This window comes from Cyprinus carpio, chromosome B4 (genome assembly GCF_018340385.1).
Source record: "Cyprinus carpio isolate SPL01 chromosome B4, ASM1834038v1, whole genome shotgun sequence".
Classification (NCBI taxonomy): Eukaryota; Metazoa; Chordata; class Actinopteri; order Cypriniformes; family Cyprinidae; genus Cyprinus; species Cyprinus carpio.
In genome coordinates this window covers 37,135,560-37,155,276 of record NC_056600.1, presented here as the reverse complement: position 1 = coordinate 37,155,276, position 19,717 = coordinate 37,135,560, and positions in this window count along the sequence as shown.

Sequence of the window (19,717 nt, the reverse complement as noted above, 5' to 3'; positions counted from 1 at the left end):
GTTACGAAACTGCCTGGAAGAGGATGTGTCTATATCGTCCTAATGCAGGGTGAGAATGAGAGTTTGAGTGGACAAAGACTCTTCAAAGAACCGGTGTTTTTCTTGGTGCCACAAAGAACCCTTTTTAAAGGTTCGTCAAAGAACCACTGATGAATAGGTTCTTTATGGCCCCATTTCTTTCAGATCAATATCCTTACATTTATCATACTATACATTTTCTTTAATAGGATTGCTCATAAAGTAAAAAAAAAAAAAAAATCCAGAAGTAACAAGACGTGACAAGATGTATGATTAAAATGTTTATTGCATTTACAGTATACATCATACCTCAATACTATGTATATGCGTTTAAGATGTTATGAAGAGGAAAGTTGGAGTCTTTAGAGTTTCTCAATTATTTCAATCATCTATTTTTCATATAATTCTACAAATTTAATCTACACTTCAGTTACATATTACATATTGAGTACCAATACATGACATGAATATCAGAATGCATCCTTTCATCTCTCTCTCTCTCCGTGTGTGTGTGTGTGTGTGTGTACAAATTAGAGCATTTTTTTTTTAGTCTCACAAATGTATTCCCGTGTGTGAGCATGATCATTTTGCATTGTGGATGTTTTTTTGGATTGTTGGAAGTGGTACACACAGACAGAGAGAGAGAGAGAGAGATGAAGGGATGCATTCTGATGTTCATGTCGTGTATTGATACTCAATATGTAATATATAACTTCATTTCTGTAAATTTTTCCTCTCTTACAGTTAGTAACTGAAATGTAGATTAAATTTGTATAATTATATGAAAAATAGATTGAAATAAATGCTAAACTCTAAAGACTCCAACTTTTCTCTTCGTAACATCTTGTTCAGGTTTGATTCTATAATCATACTGTAACATTGAATTGTTTTTTTTCAGTACAAAAATTGCTAAACTTTGACAAAAAGTAATTTTTATTGTTAGAATTGTGATTTCAGAATATGTAGATAAGAATCCAACTGAAAAAAAAAAACTTCAGAAAAGACATTTTAGTCAAAAAGCAAATATCTGCAGCCATCTAGTGGTAAAAGTGATCTTTTTTTATTTTCAAAACTCCATTTTCCAAAAGATATGCAAAAATCTTACACTAAACCATGTCAAATTATCCATGTCATCCCCATGAATGAAAGTTAGAAATGTGGGTCTTTTATAAAGTGAATTTTACATAAAAACCTGTTTTTGTACAAAAACCTATTTGAAAATTATTTATATACATTTAAAAATACATCATAAATCCTCCAAAAACTGTTTATTAATGTTTTTGCTCCACATTTGTACAGAGTAAAATGACATTTGTTCTTTAAATAATTATTTTGTCACAAAATTCCATTTTGAGTGTAAAGACCATGAGTATAACGTTACACCTCAAACGAAGACCGCATAAGGGTTACAGAGCTTTCTCAGTTTCCTGCATTTCTGTCAGCAGCTCCCTTCCGAAACTTTGACATTTTGGAGCTTCTCTTTTGTTGTAGAGATTATATTATCACTCCTGAAACCACAGAACAAATTTTATCAATATTTTTTAACCATGAAAGATAAAGACATATTTGACCTAACGTTAGATTCAGTTCATTCAGGCTCCTTGTAGGGGACATCACAGATTAACAGTACAGCGCATATTTTAGGCTAAATAAGTTAGGCAACTTTCAATAAACCATTGACAAACTGACAGCAAACCCTTCACAAAGCTATCAAAAACCTCTCATCTACACAAAGATATATAAGCCCAAACTCTCATTAAAAAGAGCTCAAGCTATCCACCTTATTTTGCAACGCGGAAGTAGGTACGATGACGTATTTCCTTATAATGTGTTAAACTTCCATTTTGCTAGCCGGTAGGTAAGAAGCTTAGGAGCGATATGGTGGGTGCACACACAGAACACTATTAAATGTCGTGATGGTAAATATTTACCACACCTGCGGTGTATGACACAGTGGAAAGATGAAATGAAGAAGTGGCCTGCAATAACTTCTTAACCCTCTGGGGCCTGAAGGTGTTTTGGGGGCCTGGAGAAGTTTTGACATGCCCTGATGTGTTTTTTTTTTTTTTTAAGGTTGCTTATAAAAATATAAATGGCTGAAGTCTAATAACACTGTAATCAGCACAAACTGGGCTTCAATAATATGTGAGCAGCATGTACGTACATTAATGTGTTTTTGAGAAAGCGACGTTTATGCGTGGTTAGTGAAAAACTAAAATTTTGAAGTCACTGAAATAAGACAATAAAACACCTAGAGAACATTTGTTCACAATACTTTTGAGAATAGATTTTGAAGCCTAAGAGTTTTTGCTTCTAAATGATGTGAAAATCATCTTGATTACTCGCTCACAGAAAACAATATTGATTTTCCTTTTTTAAGACACATTTTGTGTAGGAAAGGTATATGCGAGCAGGCGTCAACTATCATGCATAATGCTGTGATTCACACCTGAGAAGACAAAGACCCGCATAATGAGCCTTTCAGTCAGGTGTGTGACAGAGAGAAGAGTTACAAGAAAGACTCTGAGGACAAAATACATACTTTTAAACAACACTAACATTATTGTGATGGTCACTGATACTAGTACTAATTTATAGAAAAAAAAGAACACAATTACCACATAGCACACATATTATCAGTGATATTTACAGCTTACTTGATACATTTACACCTCAGAGGATCCCGGGTATAACACATTCAAAATACTTACACCAGAGTAGATATTTATGAACAGAAGCTTAGTTACATTCATAAACACAAGCATGCTTTGTATGTAGGCCTATACAATATATATAGTTATAAACATTTGCATGGCTCTCAAGTTTTGAAGACAGGCAAGAGTGACATCCCACCCCACCCCCCACCGTCAGGGGGTCAAAGGGAATGGGGGTGTTCCATTAATAATATTATTATTAGTGTTTTTGTTGTTAATATTAATAATTGCTCAGACTTGCAGAAGAAAATATTTGACGACAATTTAACCAAATACAAAGCGTTTACTCAATTTCCATTTATTAAATTTTTAAAAAAATTGTGTATGCGAGTGTGTGAGTGAGAGAGAGAGAGATTATGACTGGTGTTGTTCATTTTAAGTGTTTGTTGCCATTTTGGACTCCTTTATCATTTGTGGTGTTGGCTCCCATTTGAAACAGTTCAGCTCAAGCCCAGCCATTTTCAGGGTCATGATTGAGGACAATGTCCCGTCCAGAGACAAGCTGTTTCGTGTTGAGGTTTTGTTCAAACCAATTATCGAAAATACCCTCTCGGCATCTGCATTAGAATGTGGAAGGACTAAAACCAAGGCTGCGATCTTTGATAGCCAAATTGGTTCAAGCCAGTCACCTTTGAAAAAAGGGACCAGGGGCCTCGGTTTCTCAAATGTTTTCCCTTCATCGTAATTACTAATGAGCAAGTCATGTGTGCAAAATATTTCTTACCTTGTTCTTTTTTGTGGACATTCTTCCCCAAAACTCCTCAACATCAAAGACTGTTGGGTCCTGGGGCAAGGCAGTGTCCATGAGTTGGTACTTCATAATCTCCTCACTTACTTGGTCTTGTTCCTTTGGGTCATGAAAAGGAAGGAGTTCCTGAAATCTTAAAAAGAGCACATGTGTACAAGACTGATTAGAATACAGTGAGAGACAGATTTATTTTGTGATCATGACCATTGAATTTAAGAATATATAATCAGTATGTGAAAACCCTTGCCCGTCTACAAAGTATAGGGCATCTTCAACCCCACACTCAGCTGCACATCAATAAATCTTGCATGCTTCGAGAGCATCTTTCAACAGGAGTTTATCCATGGGATACTCCACAGCGCCGATCAAAAAGGCCAGTGCTGCCTGCTGGAATTGTTGATCCTTCTGTGATGTGACCTCTCCAGCCTCAAGGAGCCTGTTGAGCGTAGCTCAGGTGGTGAAACCCACATTGAGTTTTTCTCCTATCAGTGAGACAGAAGACAGAGAAAGCTAGTCAAATACAGGCATCTTATAGGATATCTCTGGGTTATACAAGTTTAAAAAAGGATTAATTTAAGTTGAAGGATTAATTCTAAAAAGTGACAAGTGTGCCATTTAGGAGAGTGAAGACTGTTGAGTATAGTTCAGCATTCTGATGGCTTGAGGATAGAAGCTGTCTCTGAATCTACTAGTGCTGTTTCTGATGCTCTTATATCTTCTACCAAATGGCAGAGGGGTGAGTATATTGTTACTGGGAAACCATACTTTTTAAAAATTTTGTATCCATATTCCATCATCAGAAAGACCACTCAATCCATAGAAAAGGTGTATTTGCTGTGAATAAGCAGACAGGTTTATCTCCCTATGTGACTTCAAAGCATTACCTGGCAGTTGGTGCAGTGGGTCCTTAAAGGGGATGTCATGGACTTCTCCTCCTCGTAGTGCTGCTGGTGTCATGAACCTCGAACAGAGTTTCTTGATGAATTTTGTCATCTGCAAAATGTAATGTCAAAAAAGATTCAATTGATTATTAATGCAATTGCTACTCAGTTCAATGACTATGAGTAGATTTAAGTTTAGATAATAAAATTATTTTTTCACTCTGTACAAGTAATTTATCAAGGGACACATGTAGTGCGCAGAATCAAAAAATATGTCAGCTGTTTTGAAATTAGATAGCTTAATTGTCTTTCTTGACAAAGTAACACAACCTATATTTCACAGGGGTTTTGCACTTAAGAAAGGAGCCAAAAATAGCCTAACCCTCCCATTTACCTCTTCATACAGCTGGAATATGGATGCCTTTTCTCTCTGGAGAAGGAGGTTCAGTGTAGAAAACACTGGGAATGTGGCCTGAAGGAACAGGAGGTAGACTTCCGTCAGGGGATTGGAAAACGCCTCCACCAGCCTTCTGAACCTTGGTTGTTTCTCATCTGCAAATAGACAGGTTGTTGGTATTGGGTGTCTCACATAACTGTTAGGATTTGACCGGGGAGTAGGAGGCAAAAGTGACACAGAAGCTGCTTGGAGTCAGGTGAAGGGTGCTTTATTGGCACACACACGTGGTAACATACCCCAATACTCAGTGGAAAAGTAACAAAACAATCAAAAAGAAAATAAAACTATACAAAAGAGATATATATATATATATATATATAAAGTATTTACAAGCTAGTTCAGCTAAATCAATTGATCTGAACCCTATACGCAAGGAAACACAATTTACTCTGTATACCAACTACCAACGCAAACTCCTACAACAACCCACACGGACTTCTTCTTTGGGTTTTAAAGGCAGCTTGCATCCTTGACGTTGCATTACTGCCATCTTCTGGTTCTAGTTATTTCCCATATACTTTAGTCATCATACTCTTGTCATTAGTCCTGTTTTAGTCAGAAAACGAATCAAGTATTTCACTCCTTGTTCACTCCTACTGCAGTCCATTATACTCTTTACTCCACGTCCTGTTAGTCCTATTTTTCCCATGTCTTTTATCATATATCTACCCTCTGTAATCCATATTTTTAACAATTAATAAGCACATGTTCTACAGTCTCAGGTATTTGGCACTGATCACAAAACCCAGTAGGATGTTTCCCCATTATATGAAGAGTGCTATTTAATTTATTATGCCCTATTCTTAATCTGGTTACAATAGTCTCTTCTCTTCTGTTTCCTGCCTTATTTTTCACAGTACCAACTCTATTTTTAATTGAGTATAAATGTCTTCCTTTTTGTTCTTGATCCCACCTTTTTTGCCATTCTTTGATAATTTTTTCCCACACTATACCCTTTCCTTCTGATCTTGAAAGGCTGATAACTGCTTCTATACTCTCTTTTTGAAATGCTTTCTTAGCTATTTTGTCTACCTTTTCATTTTCTATAATACCCATATGTGCTGGGACCCACATAAATATAACATCATCTCCCTTATTTTTAATTCTTAAATAGGCAGACATAATATCATAAAAAACCTCCTGATGATTCTTTGCCATACCGGTCTTGAGGCTCTGCAGTACAGAGAGAGAGTCGCTGCAAATTAAAGTTCTGTTTGACTTAGTGTATTCTATCCATTCTAATGCCATCAAAATGGCAAACATCTCAACAGCATATACACTTAAGTGATCTGATGTTCTCTTGCTTATCTCACTCTTCTGGCCGGGAATTACAATTGCAGCACCTGTAACTCCTGTTATCGGGTCTTTAGATCCATCTGTAAAAACTTGCTTAAAATTAACGTATTTTTGGTTCACATGTCTATAAAATTCACTCACCAAATCAACTTGATTATTTACTATTTTGGATTGTAATACCTCCAAATCCACTTTTGGAGTATCATACTTCCACACAGGGATACTGGGCCATACCACAGTTTTACAAAACTCCTTTCCATATACTCCCAGATCACGTGCAGCATCATCTCCTGTCCAACCAAAACTAAATTTGTTCCCCTTTCCCCTTTCCCAATTGTCTTGCAACACTCTTTTGGTTGGGTGGCTATCTATTTGTCCCCTCAAACAAATCCAGTAATTTACAATCAGCTGCTTCCGTCTTAAGCTCAAAGGCATTTCACCTGCATCTACCTGCAATGAGCACACTGGTGACGTTCTCATGGCTCCGAGACATAATCTCAATGCCTGTGCCTGAATATGGTCCAGCCTCGTTAATACTGACTTTGCTGCTGATCCAAATGCCTGACTCCCATAATCCAACCTAGATCTTATTAATGAAATATATATATATATTTTAATGACTTAAAATCTGCTCCCCACTCCACTCCTGTAAGACACCTCATAATGTTTATTACTTTTTTATTACATTTATTACATTACATTTATCTTCTACTTGTTTAATGTGTGATCTCCATGTTATTCGTGAATCAAACCACACCCCCAAAAAACGAAAACTCTCAACTCTTTCCAGATTATTCCTATATAATTTCAGTTCAATATCTTTATTTTTCTTTCCAGAGAAAACCATCACTTTTGATTTTTCAGCAGAAAATTTAAAACCCCATTCCATTCCCCACATTTCAACCTGATGTATTCCTTCCTGTATTTTCTTAACTACATATTCCACATTTTTCCCACGTTTCCAAAGCGCCCCATCATCTGCAAACAATGATCTATTCATGCCATTAGATACATTATTAAATATATCATTTATCATAACAGAAAAAAAGTGTAGGACTTATAACACTCCCTTGTGGTGTTCCAATTTCTACTTTATGCTTATTTGAAATATCTGTTCCTATTTTAACTTGAATTGATCTTCCTTTTAAAAAGTCTAAAATCCAATTAAAAACTTTACCTGCTACCACAGATTCTTTATTTATTTGAGCTTTTCTTACATCGTCCTCTAAACACAACACTGCATCCATTGCGCCCCTTCCTCTCCTAAACCCACTTTGAAATTCCGTTATCAATCCCTTTCTTTCTAAAAAATACATTGATCTCTCATTTACCATTCTTTCCATTAAATTGCAAATATGCGATGTTAATGCTATAGGTCTATAGTTTGATGGCTTACTAGCATCTTTTCCTGGCTTCCTTATTGGGATAATTACTGCTTCTTTCCAACTTTCAGGAATTCTCCCTTCTTCCCATATTTTATTAAATAACATTAGCAATTTTTCTTTACTTTTTGTACTTAAATATTTTAACATGATATAGCTTATTTCATCTTTTCCTGGCGCAGTCCTGACACGCGTGTCCGCCCCGGAAGTCGACCAACCTCCGCCCTCGCCGCCCACTCCATACATCCAGCCACCCAAAACCAACCCACACTGACTGACTGTGTGGGAGCCATTTTATACTCTTAGCTCCACTCCAGGATGGAACCATTCTGAAATTGGTAGGGGGGTTTCTCTTCTGAGTATAGAAAAATATATACAAATCACTGGGCAACAAAATATACATTAATGAAAATAAAATACAAACACACAGTTCAACACACATAGCAAACAACCATTAAGACTTAAACAAGAAACAACACCAGAAACAATACATTTTTAAACAAGCATGAACTGGTGACCCATATGATGTCACAGGAAAATGGCCGCTCAGCATGGTAAGTGTATAAAACTCCCAGGTTGTATATTGCACAGGTTTGGGTTCTACTGTATTTAATATGTACATATTTATATCATAAGTATGCGCATAGGTGAATAATTCCCTCTGACTATTCTCGACGACCACACTCCTGTCTGGTAGATGGCGGTAAATGCACCTTAATTTGGTTTGCCAACCGCCAGTTAAACTCTAAAAGAAGAAGAAGAAGATGCACAGGTTTGGTTCTGGAAAATGGAAACTGGTGAGTGTTTGTAATCTTTGTGTGTTTATTGCCCAATAAATGATGGAAGATAAATGACTTGTGTCTGTGGTTATTTCAGTGTTTTATGGCAGATTATATGAAATGGTGCTTGGATCCGTATGGTTGGAAAGCAACAACAGTGATTACAATATCTTAAACATAAAACATACTCAAACACAGATACACAATACACTGATCCATTTATACATTTATATGCCGGCTATGAGGCTAGTCACAGTGCCTTAACTTAATCTTACACTGTGACGATAACCATCTTGAACTAGTGCCAATATAATGTGTGACTTATTTAAAGATTTGAAGTAGCTTGTGAGTGGGCCATACCGCTGCAGAATGCGGGTGATGCACATCTCCAAACTCAACAACATCACATAAATATAAACAATCATTTCCATATAATCACAAAAAATGAGTTCACAAAATTCTGGTAAAATATGTAAGAAAAACAAACAAAGTTAACCCAATTTTTCCTCAGTTTCAGTGTATAAAACTGGAGCTAATTGAATTACAAACCTTTCAAGTAACCCTTATGGTTTGTGCTGCCCTTAAACCAGTATCCAACATCAACCACAAGGTCCTCAGTGTCAAATCCAGATATCTGCAGAACATGACATGAGCGCAAACATATATTATGTAATTATACAGCAAATTATTTACTTCACCTTAGCTTAACAGATATTTAATGGAAAGCAAACTTGTTGAAACTTACTTCCAAAAACCTCTTCCCAGCGTGTTTGGCAGTGTTATGGATTATATGGCTGGGGCATCCATGAATGTAAATGCTGGGATTTTCCTTAAGCATTTTTGCCGCAATTGAATTTTTGGCTCCAGTATTAACTGGGGCATTGTCAACTGACAGGCCAACACAATTTTTCCATGGTATGTTATGCTCTATCAGGACATCATTGATTTTTTTTATATATGATGTCAGCTGTTCCACAGTTTCTTCCACTTGTGGTGCACATGGCGAGAAATCTGTGCACAGCTTACAGTTAGGGGGTTAGGGGGTTCATTTTCCCTAGTCCTGTAACAATATGGTACATAACTAACTCTGCATGCATGTATTATTTCAGTGTGTGTGACATGAACATGAGGAAATGGAAACAGGCAATTTAGCTGTCAAAGGTATACCTGTGTCATTTGAGCCATCCGTGACCAGTGTAAAGGGATTTTCCCTCATCTTCATCACCAGCTCGTTTCTATAATGTGGTGCAACTGCTTGATTAATGATGCACATAGTTTTTGTGCTGGCACTCTTGAAATTTTGAGCTGTGGGAGAGTCTTTGAAGCATTCCCTGTACAAGGGGCTGAAATGGTCTGCCACAGCAAATGAAACATTGTGTTGAACCATTGCTACGGCAACTTTCACCTCAGCTCTCCTTGTCTGAACAGGAACAAATGAAAACAAATATAGCTATGCTGAATACAAATTTGAATGTTAACTCTGATTTAACCCATGTCTGCATGTCCATTAAAATTATGAATTTCAGTAACAATAAAAATACATTACAGAGCAGTATTCTGTCCATGTCATGGATGAATGTCTCATATATGCCATAAACATAAAATTGGTCGTATTATTTAGGAAAAATGGTATTCATGAACAATCAATGTAATCAACCTTTTAGATTTAATGTGCTATGTACCTTGACCTCTTGCACACTCATTTCTGCAGTCAATGGCAAGTAAAAGTTTTTGACTGTGCTGGTTGACTTTAGTGCCTGCTGTTTGGCCTGATGCCCCTTACTTTCTATGTGCCTTGTCACATCCCGCACACCTTGATGGGCACAGGAGTTCTCCTGGTGGCAGATAGATCACCAGTAATAGGAGCTGGTGCTTCCTACAGTAATAAATGGCCATTTAGCAGTCCATTCATTATTAAAAGAGCTCTTGTAAGTGGCTGCTCCTGGTACTTTTCTCCCTTTTGTTTTGATGGCCTCTTCTGACACCCTAGCCATCTCCTCCACTGTCTCTTCCTCTTCCACCTGCACCGTCTCTTCCTCTTCCACCTGCACCGTCTCTTCCTCTTCCACCTGCACCGTCTCTTCCTCTTCCACCTGCACCGTCTCTTCCTCTTCCACCTACTCCGTCTCTTCCTCTTCCACCTACTCCGTCTCTTCCTCTTCCACCTGCACCGTCTCTTCCTCTTCCACCTACTCCGTCTCTTCCTCTTCCACCTACTCCGTCTCTTCCTCTTCCATCTGCACCGTCTCCTCCTCTTCCACCTACTCCGTCTCTTCCTCTCCTCCTCGCACCGTCTCTTCCTCTTCCACCTACTCCGTCTCTTCCTCTTCCATCTGCACCGTCTCTTCCTCTTCCATCTGCACCGTCTCCTCCTCTTCCACCTACTCCGTCTCTTCCTCTTCCACCTGCACCGTCTCTTCCTCTTCCACCTGCACCGTCTCTTCCTCTTCCACCTACTCCGTCTCTTCCTCTTCCACCTGCACCGTCTCTTCCTCTTCCACCTGCACCGTCTCTTCCTCTTCCACCTACTCCGTCTCTTCCTCTTTCACCTACTCCGTCTCCTCCTCTTCCACCTACTCCGTCTCTTCCTCTTCCACCTTCCTCCTCTCCTCCTCTAATGTGCCTACCATTTTCGCCACCTTCTCTGGGCCAGCACCCTGTAACCTGGCGTTTTTGGCGGGCTTTCCTCTCAGGGTGAATGAAAGGATGCTAAGTTGCCTTTTACCTGACATCTTTGAAAGACAGATGCAATGATTAATGCATCTATGGCCAGGATATAATTATAAAATCTGACATGATTTTAAAAGTGACCTATGCAATACACTTGACTTTAATTTATTTAGTGCTAATAAAATTATCAAGCCTATTGGAGAGAGATATATTTATAATGTGACAATATGTCAGTCATTGTGTGACAACGAAAATATGACTAGGCCTAGACTACTTGTTCTGAGCAGATGTTTCCACAGTTCCATAGTGAGAGTGCCGTGGCCAGAAAAATGTTGGGCGCTGCGGCATATTAAATATATTATAAATAGTTTTTCTGCAGGAGAAATACAATGTGTGGCGGGAGTGCTTGACAAAAGACTGAAATGAGTGACTGTCACGCTCAATGCGTGACACTTGAGAGCCCTGCTTGTGGATAATGTAGTTTAAAACTTTTTATTAATGAAATGAAATAAATAATATCTTTAATGGAAAACTGGATATCTAAATATCTTCATTGGGCAAACGTCTATGATATATTTGAGAGGCAGGCTGAAATTTGGTATTTTACAGTGAGCAATATTTGAAGTGCCTTTATGCCACCTTTCCATTTATTTCTGAAAACTGTGCCCAACATTATTTTATCAACATAGCATAAGTAGTAATCCTGACAATTTTCTCTTTGATATGTTAATTGGACTCTGATTTACAGCCATTTGAAATGTGCAGTTTTTGGCTCTTCCAGGGGGGTGCTACTGGGCCCCTGGGGGTAGAAGGGCTGTAAAACCTAGATATATGTATTCTCTTCATCATGGACAACAAACTGAGTTGAGTCACATTATATCTGACAGTTTTCACAGTCCATCCTTTTCTATTCTTACATTGTGGCTAGTATAGCTTTTGACAGGACATTGTGAGGCCATCTGATGAAACATGGACAAATTAGAAAGAAATGCTTTCATAATACTAATAATAATAGATTATTTCTTTGATTTTTGAAGTAAACGCCAATAAATATAATAGATTAACCTGCAACAACTTGCCATTCCCAACAAACAACAAACTCCCTTTATTTAACCAAAAATTGGCATATTTATCACTAAATATATACAATAATAACTTTTTGGTGTATTGTTGTCCCAGATGTCATTAATTTGATCAAAAATGTTTATGTCTTAAGTAAAAAATAATCATGGCAAGTATAAAATAAGCACATATGCAGCTACCTAGTAAAATTATGTATTTACCAAGAATTTTCAATACACAATATTCACCATATTCATTTTATTGAAGCATAGACTATAAAGTTGAAGTAGCATCAAGACAAATAAGATTCAACAAAAATAATAATGGATCATTAAAAAAAACATTGACATAATATATGAATTAGTACACACAGATGAGTGATGAAATGGTCCTTAAAAGTCACACAATTCCATCCAGTCAACTGTGATACAGATCATGTGATACATATAAGACATTTCATACTGTTTCCAAAAATAATGATTCCTTGTCATCATATCTAAACTGGTTTCATTTCCCCATCATGATCTTCTTCTCTTGTGTCTGTAAACAGTTTGTGGTTGATATCCAGCACCAATGTGGTGTAGCTTTTCCTCAGAAAGAGGATCTCTCAGTCCTAACATACCATTTTCAGACAGTTCCCAGACCTAGTCAAAGTAAAAAACAAACAATTCAGATGAAGTTGTTTAATGGACAGACAGCTCAGCTTATGTTCTGCATGATTTTAATCCATTAGCATGTGTAGTTCTCAGAGACTCTAGAATTCATCTATTGTTGCAGTAAATGTGTCTTTTTCCTCTAGAATCTTTCTCCAAAGTTCATGACTTCTCTCACAAATGTGTTTTAGTCTGTGCAGTGTAAGGCCTTGCTTCAAACTAATCAACTATCAATCCACAATTTATAACACAACATTTACAAAACAATGAAATAATGTAAATTGGTGTTTATATCAATTAAACAACTTTTATAACACTTGTATGCTTTTATTTAAGAAAAACAGGTGGTGTGGTTTTTTAAAACTTAAGATAAAAAATATTCCAGTCACACTTTGCTAACATGCTATAATTGTGTATTAGTTGTATCAAAAAAAAAGAAAAAAAAAACATATTTGAAAGAATAAACATGGCTGACATGAACAGTCCTGTGAGAGATCATCATGAAGTGTTGTAACACATAACACAGCATTGCTTCAATACACACTTACCAGTGGACTTTCTGTCTATGTTTGGGTGCAAGATGGTCGTCTTCATTCCTCATCCTGAGCAAATAATTTCCTTGGTCTTCCTTCTCTTCTGTAAAACAAGATAATCTCTACTTACTCTGTGTGAAATTAATATTGCTCCATAAACATATAATTAAATCCATTTAAAATAAGATTCAGACCAGAAAATTTGATGAGTAAATGTTGATTCAGAAAAATTCTAAACAAATGTACCAGTGAAGGGCTGATCATGGCAAGATTCGCTGAGATTCAGTAATAGCTCCTATTTGAATAATTTATTAAGGAGCCAATGGACAATATAAACTTTCTGACTGTGTGGGGCATCTGACTGCTTTCCATGAAGAGTGCAACTGATTTACCAATATTGTGATAGTGTCAAATGAGACCATCCAGGGGCTTGTACAATATCATACAAGTGTTAAACTGAATTACTGAATTATTCAGACTTTGATGTGAGACTGTGTTTAGGGTTAATTTTTAAGACTTTGACGTTTGCCCTTAACCCACACTAAACCCACACTATCTCCAATACTGCTCCGGAGCGCTATTCAACGCTTAGTGTATCCCATCATGCATCATGTTTTGGAATAAATGGTGGGACTTTTTGCTGAGATCTCGCGAAAGGTCACAGAAACCTTTCCAATGTAAGTTAAATATTAATAATAATAATCAGATAAGAATAATTTGGTAGTAAAACAAAGTGTTGCACGTTTTATTGGTGCACAGAAAAGTATATTTAATTTGTACATCATTTGCAACTGCTTTTTGTCACTTAATTAGAAGCACCACAAATTAAATTGTCATCTGTTATAGGGGCTACTGAACAGATACTTGATTTTAAAATGTAAAGTTGAAACTAAAAATAAAAACTTGTAAACACTTGCATTTTTACAACACTATAAGTGTGTCCCATCAGGTAATGAAAAGTTTGACACACACTTGTGGTCTTCATGCTCACTTGAACACTTGGGCCAAATACAGGAAATATATCAAATAAGTAATCAAGTGGTCAAGTGCAAAGACGTGGGTATTTGGACAGTGCAAATGTTTGAGAAACAACAAATGCTGTGCAAATGATAACAGCAGGAATGTTTGATAAAAGGGTCAAACTAACACAAGACCTACCGCTGCAAATGTCTGCCTCTGCAGCTTTCTGTCTTCTCCATTTCTAAAGGAATACCTCTCCACAAACACGACTGGGCTGTCTTCTTTTCAGCTAAAAAAATAATAATAATAAAAAAGGGGAGAGAAAATAAAATAGAATTATATACAGAATGTTAATAATGATCTGTGAGAAAATATTTCAGATATAAACTGATATGAACTACAAGATGGAATTGTTTTTTTTTTCTTTCATTTTTTGGATTTTACATTGAAAGGTATTACAAGCATGGCACAGTAAATGTGATTGCTGTGATATGTCATATAAAAATACATCAAAACACTATACCATAATACAAAATACATAATAAATAAAAATACATCAAAACACAAAACCATATTTTGGTGATTATTGTGCTATTACTATACCATAGTAAAACTACAGTTACTGTGGTAAAACACATAGTAAATGTCCCGTTTACTGGGTTTTAACTTCAAATGTTCAAACTAGTTACTATTGTAAGTGTTGTGATTACCATGATTTTACTACAAATACAACTAACATCTTTGAACCTGAAATGAATATAAAACTGATCCAAGGTCTATGGCACGTCACGTGACAGAGTTTAATAGTTAGCAGGTGTGTTCATTTAGTTAAACACAATGAAACTCAAAGACAGCCTCGGATGACCAATATAAATACAGTGAGTAAACATACAGCGCTAATCTGATTAATAAAGAAGACAGAATACATTTTATAACAGACATTAAAAGAGCGTATTTATGACTACTCTTCCACCTCGCAAACTGGAAAATATCGCGATGTGTGCTGAATGAGACTTTTTGAACGTCATTTCATAGCGATAAACATCTCATGCCCTTAACGTCTGAGTATTGATGCCAAAAGTTCCCGATGTAGGTCCTAATTCATTGATATAGTGACGCCGAGGGGCACCTTTGATGTCTTCATAGTGACGCTAAAGGTACTTGATCATGCTTCAGTTTTTGACACCTTGGGAGATGGATTGGATGAAAAAGCCCAGAATATTCAAAGTGATAGGCTTCCAAATTAGAAAATGACGTCAATTGAGGCAGCGCTGGTGTTGAACCAGTGGATCCATGTGTAAAAAGAGTGACTCTGATGCAGTTATATTTGAATCTGGTTATCCGTGCATGGACCATGGCTGATTCCTGTCACTGCTTACATTGGTATCACTTTTGTGATCCCATCATGGAATTTTTGGAAATTCCGTGACACCACCACAGATTCAGAGTTAAGGGTCCGTGGTCATTACACAGAATTCTGTGAGACCAGGTTGCTCTAAACACCCGCAAAGGTTCCCTGAGTCTTCAAAATGGTCTCTCAGTTTGGTTCACTAGGCTACACAATCATGGGGAAGACTGCTGATCTGACAGTTTTCCAGAAGACAATCATTGACACCCTTCACAAGGAGTGTAAACCACAAACATTCATTGCCAAAGAAGCTGGCTGTTCACAGAGTGCTGTATCTAAGCATGTTAACAGAAAGTTGAGTGGAAGGAAAAAGTGTGGAAGAAAAAGATGCACAACCAACTGAGAGAATCGCAGCCTTATGAGGATTGTCAAGCAAAATCGATTCAAGAATTTTAGAGAACTTCACAAGGAATGAACTGAGGCTGGGGTCAAGGCATCAAGAGCCACCACACACAGACGTGTCAAGGAATTTGGCTACAGTTGTCGTATTCCTCTTGTTAAGCTACTCCTGAACCACAGACAACGTCAGAGGCGTCTTACCTGAGCTAAGGAGAAGAAGAACTGGACTGTTGCCCAGTGGTCCAAAGTCCTCTCTTCAGATGAGAGCAAGTTTTGTATTTCATTTGGAAACCAAGGTCCTAGAATCTGGAGGAAGGGTGGAGAAGCTCATAGCCCAAGTTGAAGTCCAGTGTTAAGTTTCCACAGTCTGTGATGATTTGGGGTGCAATGTCATCTGCTGGGGTCGGTCCATTGTGTTTTTTGAAAACCTAAGTCACTGCACCCGTTTACCAAGAAATTTTGGAGCACTTCATGCTTCCTTCTGCTGACCAGCTTTTTGAAGATGCTGATTTCATTTTCCAGCAGGATTTGGCACCTGCCCACACTGCCAAAAGCCCCAAAAGTTGGTTAAATGACCATGGTGTTGGTGTGCTTGACTGGCCAGCAAAACTCACCAGACCTGAAGCCCAGAGAGAATCTATGAGTATTGTCAAGAGGAAATGAGAAACAAGTAGACCAAAAAATGCAGATGAGCTGAAGGCCACTGTCAAAGAAACCTGGGCTTCCATACCACCTCAGCAGTGCCACAAACTGATTACCTCCATGCCACGCTGAATTGAGGCAGTATTTAAAGCAAAAGGAGCCCCTACCAAGTATTGAGTACATGTACAGTAAATGACCATACTTTTCCAGAATGCCAACAATTCACAAAAAAATTTTTTTTTTCATTTTTTATTAGTCTTATGAAGTATTCTAATTTGTTGAGATAGTGAATTGGTGTTTTTTGTTAAATGTGAGCCAAAATCATTACAATTAAAAGAACCAAAGAATTAAACTACTTCAGTCAGTGTGCATTGAATTTATTTAATACACAAGTTTCACAATTTGAGTTGAATTACTGAAGTAAATTAACTTTTCTATGACATTCTAATTTATTGAGATGCACCTGTACATAGTGCAGGTGTGTGGACATACAGTGAATCATGCAGTATCATTTACTAAGGAATACAGAATCACCCTGATCTTCTAGCAGTTTTCACTTAAATACCTCAGACCAAGACAGAACTAACAATTGGAATTTGCATTGATCAAGGCCTAGATATGTCAACACCATTTAGGGGTAGATGGTAATTTGCATGAAAAGCTCTGGGAAATGACACAACATCAGCAGTAAGCAAAATATATCTATAAAATCTTATAGGATCTGTATTAACTAGACAATTCAAATGATACCAAACATGACTGTAAATATTACTTGCATTCATGTAGACCATTATTTTATACTATTGACCATTCTGAGTGAAACAAGTGGAGGGAGGATGGGTGAGGGGAAGGAAGGGGATGAAAAAAGGAACTGATGCATGTGACAGAGGCGTTTTCCAGCATTTTCTCTCAGGGGTATGTAGAAACAAATGTCTGTATGTTCATGCACTGTGTGTGTATTGTCCGTCTCAGGAGATCAAAGTGTCTGAAGAACTGTAATAAAACTTTAATTAACTTTCATGCCACATGGTTTTTACATGCATAGATTCAACCCATTAACACAAATTCATAATATAAGACAAGTGTTGCAGACAAAATGTTACAATGGTGTTTTTAGGTGCCACATAAAAAAATTAACAGATCTAAGATTACGAGAGATTAAAGTTGTAATATTTCGAGAATAAAGTCAAGAATATGATATTTGTTAAGTCTGAACAGAAACAACTTATGTTATCATCAGTCATAGAAGTTTCCTCTTCTCCTCATTTTAGAAGACTTTTAATAGTTTAATAGTGTAAAATATGTCCACCCTGTTGGTTCAAGTCATACTGACATTATTTGTTTATATATATATATATATATATAAAAATAAAAGATACATCTCTTAAAATCGGGACTAAATTTTTTTTTTTTTTTTTTTTTTATATCCAGTCACTATTAGCAAAACAAACGGTATTTTAAACATTTCTGTTCCTGCATTCCTCTGTATTATTACCATTCCAAAACCGGGTTTTGGTAGAAAAAAAAAAACACTGTTTTTATTCTGTTATCTCCGTTCACAGAAGGTCTGCAGGTGCATATGAATCTATATTCTACACTAAAATATTGGCCTAATGCTTGGCAGTTCATGACATTTCCTCTGAAAAAACTCTAACGTGGCGGGCCATTATCATTGTGACTTACCTAAGATGAATTTTGACAGCTGAGTGCAGGGCATTTCACTCATTGGATGCATCAATGTCACATTTGAACAGGCTGTCCCTACTTAAATTCGTGTTTGGTTGACTGGAAAATTTAAACATTAAATGGAACGATAAAATAAGGTTATTAACCAGTTAATAGCCATTTCAAATTTTCGATTCTGTTTGGAACTATTAAATTTGATTTTGTTTCTGTTTCTGGTTACATTCCTGCCAAAATTTAGTTTGTTTCCATTTTTTGTTCCTTGAACCGGTTCAGAGCCCTGCTTTTAATTCTTCTGAAATGTTAATCTTCTGCTACAGTGAGGTTTATAAACCTGTAATACTGAAACTGTCTGCCAGTGTTATTGCGTATATGGCATCTCACAGTAAGAAGGCATTAAAGGGATAGTTCACCCAAATATCAAAATTATGTCATTAATGACTCACCCTCATGTTGTTCCAAACCCCGTGAGACCTCCGTTCATCTTCGGAACACAGTATAAGATATTTTAGATTTAGTCCGAGAGCTTTCTTGTCCCTCCATTGAGAATGTATGTACGGTATACTGTCCACGTCCAGAAAGGGAAATAAAAACATCTTCAAAGTAGTCCATGTGACATCAGAGGGGTCCGTTAGAATTTTTTGAAGCATCGAAAAATACATTTTTGGTCCAAAAAATTCAAAAACTACGACTTTATTCAGCATTGACTTCTCTCCCGGGTCTGTTATTAGCGCGTTCACAGCACATCCGTTCGCGAACGAAATCACTCGATGTAACCGGATCTTCTTGAACCAGTTCACCAAATCGAACTGAATCGTTTGAAACGGTTCGCGTCAACAATAAGCATTAATCCACAAATGACTTAAGCTGTTAACTTTTTTAACATGGCTGACCACTCCCTCTGAGTTCAAATAAATCAATATCCCGGAGTAATTCATTTCCTCAAACAGTACACTGACTGAACTGATGACCGAGCCAGATAAACCGAACGAAACATTGACTCGTTCTCGAGTCAAGAACGGTTTGCATCGGTTTTTCAGATCACCGGTAGTGATGGTGAAGTTTCTGTTCTTTTCCGCGAAACCGGTTCTTTCGGAGAGTTTTGATTCAATAAACCCGGTTGCCGAAAACGGTTCACCCAACATTCTTTTTGCGCTCGACGTAATGACTTCATTGGGCGATGATTGCCCTTGGCTTCATTCAAGGCCCTTTCGGTTTACCCCGCGCTCATACCATTAAGCACAGAATCAGTTCAGAATCATCACCAAAAGCCCCAGTCGGTTCAGACGCGCTGTGTGTCGGTCTGCTTCACGCAATTCACGCATGCGCAGTATCATCAGCTCCTCGGTTCTCGAACCGGACGCGTTCCGCCAGAAACGGTTCTTTGACCCCGCGAACGATTCAATGTTTCGTTCGTTAATCTGGCTCGGTTCAGTCAGTGTACTGTTTGAGTAAATGAATTCCTCTCCCGGGATATTGGTTTCTTGAACTC